General features: G+C 40.7%; 1 protein-coding gene and 1 non-coding gene across 5 annotated transcripts in view; both read left to right on the plus strand.

Moving 5' to 3' along the window:
• AKR1A1 (aldo-keto reductase family 1 member A1) overlaps positions 1–12,226 on the plus strand; it is a 45,008-nt gene that overhangs the window by 1,610 nt on the left and 31,172 nt on the right. For all 4 annotated transcript variants that reach the window (XM_042950917.1, XM_042950916.1, XM_042950915.1 and 1 more), the window contains exon 2: positions 8,728–8,784. The gene's annotated coding sequence lies outside the window, so the exon portion shown is untranslated. The remainder of the gene's footprint in view (positions 1–8,727; positions 8,785–12,226) is intronic.
• On the plus strand, positions 3,957–4,063 carry LOC122228917. Its single transcript, XR_006206804.1, has one exon. It is a non-coding gene; the product is annotated as a U6 spliceosomal RNA (small nuclear RNA).

The raw sequence follows: 12,226 nt of genomic DNA on the forward strand, positions 1-12,226 counted from the left end.
TTATTGTTTTTTGTTTTTTGTTTTTTTTTTTTTTCCTTCTCTGCCTGAGGCTGAACAATTATTTGGCCATTATTCATTTCCTTCCAGAGGCGCAGGGGAGACATAGAAGTTCAGAGCTTAATAGTGGATGGTTATTGGGGCACCTGGGTGGTTCAGTCAGTTAAGCCTCCGACTTGGGCTCAGGCCATGATCTCAAGGTTCGTGAGTTCGGGCCCAGCTCCAGCTCTGTGCTGACGGCTTGGAGCCTGGAGCCTGCTTGGGATTCTGTGTCTCCTTCTCTGTTCCTCCCCTGCTCGCACTCTGTCTCTCTCTCAAAAATAAATAAAGACTTAAAAAAATATATAGTGGATGGTTATTGCTATAGGCAGTTAAACCAACAACACACAGTCCTACTTCAGCCAGAATAAAAAATGACCATTTATTGTATCTAGCCCTGGGCTAGGCACTTAGGTTTACTTGGGTCATTCAAGAACCAAAAGAGTTATGCTGGCCCAAATAAATCTTAACAGCCTATCCCCATGGAAATAAAAAACTGAGGGGCTCCTGGGTGACCCAGCTGGTTAAGCGTCTGACTCTTGGTTTCAGCTCAGGTCATTATCTCATGGTTTGTGAGTTCGAGCCCTACAGGGGGCTGCATGCTGACAGTGTGGAGCCTGCTTGGGATTCTTTCTCTCCCTCTCTCTGTTCCCCTCCCCTGCTTGTGCTCTCTGTCTCTTTCTTAAAAATAAATAAATAAACTTTAAGTATATATACAAAAAAATAAAAAAGAACCTGAAATACCAGGACAGAGTTCTGAAAAGAGAAAAAAATCTGTTGAACACTTGCCTAAGCAAGTGACTATGGAATCTCTTTCCTGAGAACAGCAAAGACTTGGAAATGGGAGCAAGGGGTCTTTCTTCTTTATCCTTCTACAGTACCTAATATATACCTCTAGCTCTAAGTTTACACATGATTCTTTTGTCCTTCCTTATTTAACAGTGGTCTGGGAAGGATTTTACTGGTTTTATTTATCTTGTAGTGTCAGAACCTAGCAGAGTAACTGGCATAGGAGGAATGCTTAATTTTGGAATGTACTTAAGATTTTTGAAGGGCGCCTGGGTGGCTCAGTCGGTTAAGCATCCGACTTCAGCTCAGGTCACGGTCTCGCGATCTCACGGTCCGTGAGTTCGAGCCCCGCATTGGGCTCTGGGCTGATGGCTCAGAGCCTGGAGCCTGCTTCCAATTCTGTGTCTCCCTCTCTCTCTGCTCCTCCCCCGTTCATGCTCTGTCTCTCTCTCTGTCTCAAAAATAAACAAAAAAAAAAAAAAAAAAAAGATTTTTGAGATGTAGGGTGCCTGGGTAGCTCAGTCGGTTGAGCCTCTGACTTCGGCTCAGGTCATGATGGCATGGCTTGTGAGTTGGAGCCCCATGTCAGGCTCTGTGCTGATGGCTCAGGGCCTGGAGGCTGCTTCAGATTCTGTCTCTCTCTCTCTGCCCCTCCCCCACTCATGCTCTGTCTCTCAAAAATAAATAAACATTAAAAAAAATTTAAAAAATATTTTTGAGATGTGAAGTTAACTTATTTGAACTATGTTTTAGGAAGATAACTCTAGCAGCTGTGTGATATGAAAAATAATGACTGGGAGACAAGAAGCAGAGATCCAGAAGAGAAGTCTCAGAACTGTAATATGACATTGGCAGCAAGATGGGATGAAGGAAAGAAAAAATATTTCTATAGGCCTTGTATTGGATTTAGGGTGAGAAGAAAGAGGAAGTTCAATCCTTCAATCTGATTCCTTGGTTTCTTATCTTGGTGACAAAGGAGTAATGTCATGGGGCGGTGCCTGGGTAGCTTAGTCGGTTAAGCAGCTGACCATGATTCATGAGTTCGAGCCCCTTGTCAGGCTCTGTGCTGACAGCTCAGAGCCTGGAGCCTGCCTCAGATTCTGTGTCTCCCTCTCTCTCTGCCCCTCCCCCACTCATCCTTGTTCTCTCTCTCTCTCTCTCTCTCTCTCTCAGAAATAAATACAACATTAAAAAAATTTTCAAAGGAGTAATGTCATTTACCTGTGACATAGGAGATACTAGAGGAGAAGCAGGCTTGAGGTTAAAAATAATAACAAACAAGGGCGCCTGGGTGGCTCAGGCCATTGAGCACCCAACTTTAGCTCAGGTAGTGATCTTGCAGTTTGTGAGTTTGAGCCCCATATCGGGCACCCTGCTGTCTGCTGTCAGCCTGGGACTGTCAGCGCAGAGCCCTCTTCAGATCCTTTGTCCTCCTCTCTCCCTCTGCCCCTCCCCTGCTTGTGCTCTCTCCTTCTCAAAAAGTAAATAAAACTTTAAAAAATAAAGACATTTATTGAGTATTGTTTTACAGACAAAATACCTGATGCCTAAAGAATTTAAGTAAATTGTCCAAAGTCACAGCTAAGAAGTGTTGGGCCAGATGCGATCCTAGGCAGCAGAACCATCATGTACAATATGCAAATGTGACATTTATATAGACTATAATGTAAATGGTGCCCCCTGGAGTTGTGCCTTACTGTGGTCTGGCCAGGCTTTGTGACTGGAGTCTACCCTATTACTATACTGACTCCTTTATTTTATTTTATTTTATTTTATTATTTTTTATTTAAATCCAAGTTAGTTAACATATAGTGTAATAATGTTTTCAGTAGAATTTAATGATTCGTTGACTCCTTTCTTAATGGAGAAGGTAAGCAGTTTGGTTTGAGGTAAACGACACTAAGATGCTCTTCAGACATCCAAGTAGAGTTGTCCAGAGTTCACCACTGGAGATATAGATGTGAGAATTAGCAGCACAGAGGTTTCGTTATGTATTTATTATTCTTCTATTTACAGGAGGCCTATACTTTGCTAGACATGCAAAGATGAATAAGACACCATGTATTCAGGTGTTAAAAGATCACTAAAGAGTTTGTTAAGGAGGAAAAAAGTAAAGAACGAGTTCCAAGCAGAGAAAACAGTAAAAGAAGTGGGAAAAAAATACAATGTGTATGGGGAAGTACAAAAAGTTCAATATTAGCAGAATGTAAATGCCAAAGACTAGAATGTAGAGACAAAAAACACAGAGATTGGTTATGATGTATCTCATAAGCCAGGATTCTAATTTTATGGGTAAAATTAAAGTGGAAGTATAGAAAGAAATTCAGAGTTTTAAATAAGAGAGTGACCACATTGGGTTGCATTATTGATCATTCTGGCAGCTGTAGAGAGAACAGATTTAGGGGACCAAGAAGATATGGGGTAGGGAGACAAATAAGGAAGCTATTGCCATGACCTTGGAAAAGAGGTGGAGAGCCTGAATGAAGGCAGTAGTGCAGAACATGGAGAGATGGGATTCGAGGGCAGTAAGCAAATTCTGGGCATCAGATATGGGAACTGAAAGCGAGGAATCAAGGAGGAGTCTCAGGGGAATTAGGTGAAGTGTGGTGTGCCTCACAGACATGCAGTGAAACAGAGTTTGGAGGAGATGATAAAGACCTCACTTTGGGGTATGTTGAATTTAGCATTCCAAGGGGGAGATGACCAGTAGGAAGCTAGAAATGTGGAAACTTGTGCCTATCTTGTTCATCACATTATAACCCTAATACTTAGCAGCATGGTCCATAGCACACGATAGATACAATAGGTATTTTTAAAATACATTAATGAATTATATGTGTTCACATCACTTACAATAACAAGGATACTTAAAACTGTGAGAGTAAATTAAAACCTGTAGAAAGAGGTAAGCCAAGACCAGGACTTCTGAGAATTTCTATGAGAATAGGAGGAAGGACAAAGCCATTAAGAGCAACTTAAAAAGAATAGCATTTTGTGGCTGAAGGGTCATTCATGAAGATGGGCTGTTTCTACCAATAATAATTTCCTTTGGTCCCCACCATCAGCACTGAAGTTTCCTACACCTGGGAAAGGGTAACAACAAAATGGAATGGTTTAAAAAGTCAAATAGTGTGCTCGCTTCGGCAGCACATATACTAAAATTGGAAAGATACAGAGAAGATTAGCATGGCCCCTGCGCAAGGATGACACACAAATTCGTGAAGCGTTCCATATTAAAAAAAAAAAAAAAGTCAAATAGTATACAGACAAGCTGCCACCTGTGAAATTTACTAAGTTTTCTCCAAACTCTTTTAAATGAAAAAAAATACATATATATCTCTTACTAAGTCGCTGGTTGCTGAAGGCATTAGATAGAACTTTGTTAGGAAGAATTGCTTGGTGTCATGGCAGCAACTGAGAAAATACTTGCATGAATCATATTTTGCTTTATTTCTTAGAAGTGAGGCCCTTAAATTTTTTCTCTGCCAATTCAAGTAAGTATGGCTCTTTGCTGGGCGAAGCATTGGATTCCAGTCCAGTTCTTCAGAAGACCTGGCTCCCTCGACCTAGTAGGTTAAAGTAGTTTTCTCAAATATTAGTAATATTAGTAATATGAAGTTCCTTGTGAAAGGAAAAATATTCTTGAGGAAGTCCAAAGTTGGCTTCATTTCTCAAATTTAATTATTTAACTTTTATTACTTTTATTTCATTTTTTTCAGACTATGTAGTATTTTACTTTTTAAAATATATTTTTTAAAACATTATCTATTTACTTATTTATTTTAAAATTTTTTTAATGTTTTTATTTATTTTTGAGACAGAGAGAGACAGACCAGGAGCAGGGGAGGGGCAGAGAGAGAGGGAGATGCAGAATCTGAAGCAGGCTCCAGGCTCTGAGCTGTCATCACAGAGGCTGATGCGGGGCTCGAACCCAGAGACTGTGAGATCATGACCTGAGCTGAAGTCGGACGCTTAACTGACTGAGCTACCCAGGTGCCCCATTTACTTATTTATTTTAGAGAAAGAGTGTGAGCGGGGAGAGGGGCAGCGGGAGAGGGAGAGAATCCTTTTTTTTTTTAAATGTTTATTTATATTTGAGAGAGAGAGCAGGGGGAGGGGCAGAGAGAGACTGAGACAATCTGAAGCAGGGTCCAGGCTCTGAGCTGTCAGCACAGAGCCAGATGTGGGGCTGGAAATCACAAACCATGAGATCATGACCTGAGCTGAAATCAAGAGTCAGCCACTTACTGACTGAGCCACCCAGGCACCCCAGACTCTGTAATACTTTAATAAGTTGCTCCAGAATGCAATATTGAAAATTATTTACCTACTAATTTAAAATACTGTTGAATGAAAATGTTTTCCTTAATTACTACTATCTGGCTGCTAAGGAACTATTGCAAGTTAAAATATTCAAGATGAGACTCCTCAAGCAATATTCTCCACGAATATCATCCTAATGCTATAGTGCATCTCCTTCTGGGGTCTGCATACCTATACTGCCTACACCTTGCAATGGTGTCTTGATTCTCCCACCACCTTTCTCCCTTTAAGCTAGCATGAGACACTTGTTCATGAGGTGTTCTTTGACATCATCTGGCCATCACTTAACAAAGCATTAGTTACTGATTAATGAACAGCCTTTGCCCCTTCTTCATAGCTAACTAGATACACCAGGTAAGGCGATTCAGTAGGAGTATAAAGCAGATGCCCTGCAACAGTGATCATTTTAACATTAGGAGTTGCTAAACTAATAACAGCCTGCAATCAACTTATAAACCATTACAGTTAAACCTATAAACCATTAAAATTAAACCTATAAACCATTAAAATTAAACCTATAAACATTAAAGCTAAATGCTTTCTTGTAATTGTAATAACCAATGAAATCATGGAAATCAAAATCATAGAGCAGCATTCAGTTATGATCACATCCAGATGATTCAGAACATGTTTATTTTTATTTTTTTAATTATCACTAAAAGAAAAACACTACATTTAACAGTTCTCAGAGAACACATGAATCCTTAAATTTATAAGAATTCAATTTATAAAGTTATATTTAGGACACAGAAAGACCTACAGATAACCCAGTTGAGAAAAACTATTATCAAGGATGATGTTTGTTAGAATTGAACACAGCTGTAAGTAACAGTTTAAACTCAAGTAACAAGCTTAACCAAATAGGGGATTAATTTTTCCCATTGAACAAATAAGTAGTCCAAGGCTCTTACAGTGATTCCATGCTGCTATGAGGGAACCAGACTTCTTTTAACTTTCTGTACCTAAATTCCTAGCATGTAACTTTTATTCTTACGATTACCTTATACTAAACAAAATGTCTGCTCTACTTCCAACAATACACCTGTATTCCAGGGAGAAGGAAGAGGCAGCCAGAGGGGGGTGGGGACTATAATAAGGAAGCAAAGCACTCCCGGAATCTCTCAGTTTAAATATCTCCTAGAACTATGTCACATGGCTGCTCCTAGCTGTGAGGGAGGCTGGAAATGTGTCTACTAGTTAGGTATATTACCACTCCTAACAAAATTGAGATTCTGTTAGAAAGAAAGGAAGAGAGAAGGATATTGGATAAACTAGATTGACCTTGATGGACTTTGAAAGGAAAAACTTGGGATTCTGAATGTGACCATGCAAGCATGTTGAAATGCTAGAAAAAAAAAGAGCTTCAGTTACTATTTTTATCTTCTACCCTTGATAGAAATGGCAAGTTGTTTTACTAAACTTGCCTTGTATTTATACGGACCTCTGTGTCATAGAACTTTAGGGGGTGATATTCACTTTATGTGTTCCATGAATAGTGCCCCTGGAATTGGGTAACACAGCAACACTATTTGTAGTAATGCTTTTGGTATTGCAGACCTTTCATGAAGTGATATAAAACTCTTGGTTACATGCATGATTAAATATTTATTTATGCACAATTATGTCCTCAAAAAAATATAGAGCCCTAGACCCTCAAAGTTGGAAGGAACCACAGTTAAATAATTTAAAATGAATTTGCCACCGTGTGCCATGTACTCTTCTATGCCCTGTCCTCTGTGCCCTATACTTACTAAACATGGAGCTTAACACCCAACCTTCTACCCATTACCAGAATCCCTTCTTCGGTAGGCCTAACAGTCACTTGGTTTTGTCTTGCACACTTCCGTGATAACTGACTTGCAGGTGTTCCTGTTGGTGCTCTCTAGGTTATCTGTGACCCCTAGAAGGGGGCAGCAATTCAGATGCATAAAACCACTATAGTATTACTCACGTGGAATACAGTGGAACTGTCTCCCTGCCTTTGCTTACTCACCAAGTGTCGGGATAGTTTGTTACACAAACACAGGTAACTGAGATCTCATGTAACTCCCCTCAGCCTCAGTTTTCTTCTCATGAAAATGGTATGACAGCATTATCTGTGGCACAGAGTAAGTGCTTAGTAATAATCATTCTTATGATCATCATCATTATCATTATAATCTGTATCAAAATTTGTTGTCTTGCCTCCAATCCATCATTTGAATCCATCAAAATATTAATGAATTTAAAATTGTTGTCTTTTTTTTTTTTTTAAGACAGAACATGAATGGGGGAGGGGCAGAGCGAGAGGGAGACGAGAATCTCAACCAGGCTCTTCATGGTCTGCATGCTCAGGCTCCACGAGCCTGAGGCAGGGCTCAAACCCACAAATCCATGAGATCATAACCTGAGCTGAAACCAATAGTCAGACATTCAACCGACTGAGCTACCCAGGCACTCCCCAAAATTAATGAATTTAAATAGCTCCTTACCTAATCTTCAGTTGAACTTGTTTCTGAGACTACATTGACTTCCACTCATTTCTGGTTTTTATTTCTACAAATCTGACATCCCAATTCATACATTTTCAATGATTCCAACTTTAAATTCAAGTATGATTTGGTATTTGTTATTTTTCTGTCATTGTCCTGTTTTATAATGAACTGCTATTTGTATTTTAAAAAGGTACATATTTAAGATATTAAACTCAATTTTAGACTCCAGTTTTCACCCTCTCACACCTAACTAGAAAAATAAAGTGTTGATTTTTCTTCTCTTCCTCCATCTTCCTTCTCCCCAATTTTAGGAGAACTAGAATGAATGCACAGATACAGTTGAAAACAGAGCAGTAAAGGGGAAGTCCACCATGACATATCAATAAGCTAGACTAACAGCAAGCTTGCAGACTATGCTTATACAATTAAAGTGGGCTTTTACCTTTAGCCACTTGATACCCCAGGGACTACTGCTCAAATCCTTTTTTTACTGCCCCCCCCCCCAACCAAATCCTTATACACATAAGCTTTTATCAGTTATTCCATCAGCATCAGTGCTATCAACATTTTGAGTCTGATGATTCTTTTTTTTTTTAATTTTTTTTTTAATGTTTATTTATTTTTGAGACAGAGAGAGACAGAGCATGAACAGGGGAAGGTCAGAGAGAGAGGGAGACACAGAATCTGAAACAGTCTCCAGGCTCTGAGCTGTCAGCACAGAGCCCGACGCGGGCCTCAAACTCACGGACAGCTCATGACCTGAGCTGAAGTCAGACGCTTAACCCACTGAGCCACCCAGGCGCCCCTGAGTCTGATAATTCTTTGTTGGGAGGGTGGAGGGTTGTTCAATGCATAATAGGATATTTAACAATACTCTGTCCTCTAGATGCCAGTAGCAACCCTCCCACCCCCACACACATTACCAAAATGTGCCCTGGGGGACAAAATTTCCCCAGGTTGAGCTAGAGAAAATCAAATAAATGACTTGAGGACTCATAGCCTATATAGCCTTCTGGCCCATTTGTCCTGGCTGGTAGGGTCCTCTCTGCCTGGAAGCAGGAAAAATAAAATTTACCTCTTTAATGTATTCATACTTTACTTCTAGATACCTTGGCCAAAGCTTCCAGAAGAGTGCCTTCACTGTCAGAAGTACTGCAATTAGGTGAGTAATGATGTTGAGACTAGAAAAGCTCACACCCATTGTAATGACTCTGGCTTGCTCTTCTCAGGGCCACTCTGCCATTGACAGATGGGAAAGAAAGGGAGACAAAGGACAAAAGGCTCTGAGAAATCACACAGATGGAAAAGGAGAGCTTTACCTCTGGGCAAGAAGGCTTTACTGATTCATTCCCAGCCTTAACCACACCTTTAACCACAAGCTGGGTTCCTGCCTTTCATGGCACCCTTAGTCATGTTCCCTTACCCCTCTGCAAGCTGTAATTCTGCAACTAGAGGTATCTCTGTATTCTCTCCTTCCACCTTCCACAGAGGAACATCAGGGCTGACAAGTAGACCCTAATCTGAGAACTCTAAGACCAGAGTGGGATAGGAGTCAGGGCCATCTCATATGGTTGAACAGTTTGGGCAACTGACCAAAGAGGCTAATGGAGGTCTGGTAACCTGCCCCTAACCAGATCATCATGTATGGTTTGCCAAGCTAGGATAAACGGCCTTTTCTAATTCTGAAGTAATACGGAATAAAAAATTCTGCACATGCTATAAACCAGGTTTTTTTTCCCTTAACGTCTTCTCCTCAACTTAAACAGACCCATTTCCCCAGCCATTCCTTATGTGAATTAATTTCCAACCCCCTTGCTGATATCTCCCCAGAGCACTGAACTTAGCGTAATGTTCAGCATAATATTCCTTATCCTGACACACAGGCCTTCCACCATCTGACATCTTGTCTCTCCTCCCTCACATACACCTCATATTGCTCTAACCATAAAGCACTGAGTGAAATCCCTGAGTGTACCATAATGTTACAGATCTCCCACATTCTGTTCATAGATTCTTATTTGCCTAACTCTTGCTTATCTCTCAAAACTGGGTTCAAGTATCACCATTCTGGGACATCTTTCCTGACAAGCTTCCCATTCCTAATCTGATTTTCAGTGCTCCTTTCTCTGTATTTCCACCATACCCTGTGTTTATTTCTATCACAAATAGCACTTATCACATAGTTCTATAATTATTATTTCTTTTTCCCACCCTCCCCCACCATGGACCATGATTTTAGTAAGTTAAGGATATGATGGTAGCAAGTACCCCATAGCATCAAAGAGACAACAGATTGAGAACCATTGCACTGGACTGTCAATTCCTCGAGGGCAGGGTCACATCTTTACCTCTGCACCTCCAGCAGTCCAGTACATGGCCTGAAAGCAGATGATGCTCAGTGAATGTGGAATAAATGCAAGAATGCCTCAGGCAGAAGGGAATTGCTCTCAGGCGACTAGCCACACATTTAGTGCTTATTTTTGAGTGTCATGAGGATGCAAAGGGGACCAAGATGGAGCCAGAAAGCTGATTGAATCTTGCCATCACCCCATTCACCTATATCCGTCACAAGTGTGCAAGTTCCTTATTCATGTCAACAGAGAAAGTGTTGAACAGGTAGGTATCTGCTGAGTTAATCAATGCCACAATTTTCCCACTTTCAAGAACTGAGGTTCCTGCTACCTTCCACCATAGGCTAGCAAGAAGGTAGAACATAAAACAAAAAACAGCCCTCTCATGTATTTAATATTACTTTCTAAGTTCCTTGAGAGACAGAGAGCATTATGAGTCAGCCTCACTGAAAACTGAGTCAACCATAGCCATTCTGATCTGGATGGTGGCCCAGAACTGCTGACAGGAGTGGAACTGATCTGAGCCTGAGAATTGCACTGTGACTTCTGTCCTCCTCCTCTCTGTGGGGTGGGGGAGGGCGGGAAGAAAAGGCATTTTTTTTAAGAGTGTAAGAAGTGGGATTCTGGCACCTTAGGTGGGAAAAACCAGTGTGGAGGCTTTCTCTGGAGAATGTTTTTGATCAGTAAGTGTTGTACACTGGATTTACTACTTCAGTCCCTAGAGGATTTCCAGACAGGGCCCAACCTGGGAGTTCCAGAGCTTTAATTAGCTACTAATTGGTCATTTAAGTAGTAATAGTTTGTTCAATGTTCAGATCCTGAAATATAGTGAAGAAATTATTTTGCTTCCTAAGATCTTACTGGAAACCTAGGCTTACATGAAGCTTCATGTTTATCAAGTACCTACTACTGTATTATGGAGGACCCTGAAATCTTATGATCCTCTTGCCCCTCAGAAATGGACTCAAATATCTCTCCTCTAATAGAACATGACCAAGACAAATGTTCTGGCTATAGCTGGTCTATAATTAAAATGACAGCCTTACAGCAAAGACTTATCTGCTAGATTCCCTAGAAAAATGAAATCAGATTTCCAAAGCCTAGCACTAGCAGAGCTCAGAGAAGTCACCTTCTTACTCTAACAAAGTAGGAAGGGCACCAGTAAGTACCCAGGGCTTTAACTTTGACCCACATTTTGCCCAGAGAAGGAAATCTGGGCTTCAGTGCAGGGATCTGGATCCTGGGCTCTGTCATGGCTGTGACAGGGCTGGAGAAGAAATCCCCACCCCCACCCTCCCTTGACTCTGGGCCAGCCTCCTCCTTCATTGTGCACAACCTTGATCCAGGAGCAGACTGGCACCCTGGCCTTTGAAGCACTAGGACTTTGATCTCTGGAGCTGAATGAGCTGAATACACCTAGTGCCAAACCTGCTTTTGATAACCTCCTTTTTTTTTTTTTTAATGCTTATTTATTTATTTATTTTTGAGAGAGAGGGAAAGAGCATGAGTTGGGGGAGGGGCCGAGAGAGAGAGAGAGAGAGAGAGAGAGAGAGAGAGACTCTCAGGCAGGCTCCACTTTATCAGCACAGAGTCTAGTGCAGGGCTTGAAGAAACCATGAGATCATGATCTGAGCTGAAATCAAGAGTTGGATGCTTAACTGGTTGAGCCACCCAGGGGCCCTGGTAACCTCCTGTTTTTCCCCCCACTTAACAATGTATCATAGACATTTTTCTACTACAACACTTACAGATCTACTTTCTCCTTGGGACTATATTGTTTTTATTGTATGGATATACAGTAATTTATTTTGCCAATTCCCTTCTTATGAACATTTGGGTAATTTTTCTCTCCTTTAAACAACACAGTAAATATCCTGGTTGCTTTTTTTTATTATTTCCTTTGACTAAATTCCTTAAAATTGCTGGATCAGAAGTGATGCACATTTAAAATTTTAATATATATTACCAAATTACCCTGTAGAAAGATTATACTATTTTGGGGGCATCTAGGTGGCTCAGTTGGTTAAGTGTAGACTCTTATTTTGACTCAGGTCATGATCTCACAGTTCATGAGTTTCAGCCCCGCATTGGGCTCTGCACTGACAGTGCAGAGCCTGCTTGGGATTCTCCCTCTCACTCTCTGTCTCTCAAAATAAATAAATAAACTTAAAAAAAGAAAGAAAGAAAGAAAGAAAGAAAGAAAGAAAGAAAGAAAGAAAGCAAGCGAGAGAAAGAAAGCGAGAGAAAGAAAGA

The sequence above is a fragment of the Panthera leo genome, chromosome C1, assembly GCF_018350215.1.
Source record: "Panthera leo isolate Ple1 chromosome C1, P.leo_Ple1_pat1.1, whole genome shotgun sequence".
NCBI classification, from domain to species: Eukaryota; Metazoa; Chordata; class Mammalia; order Carnivora; family Felidae; genus Panthera; species Panthera leo.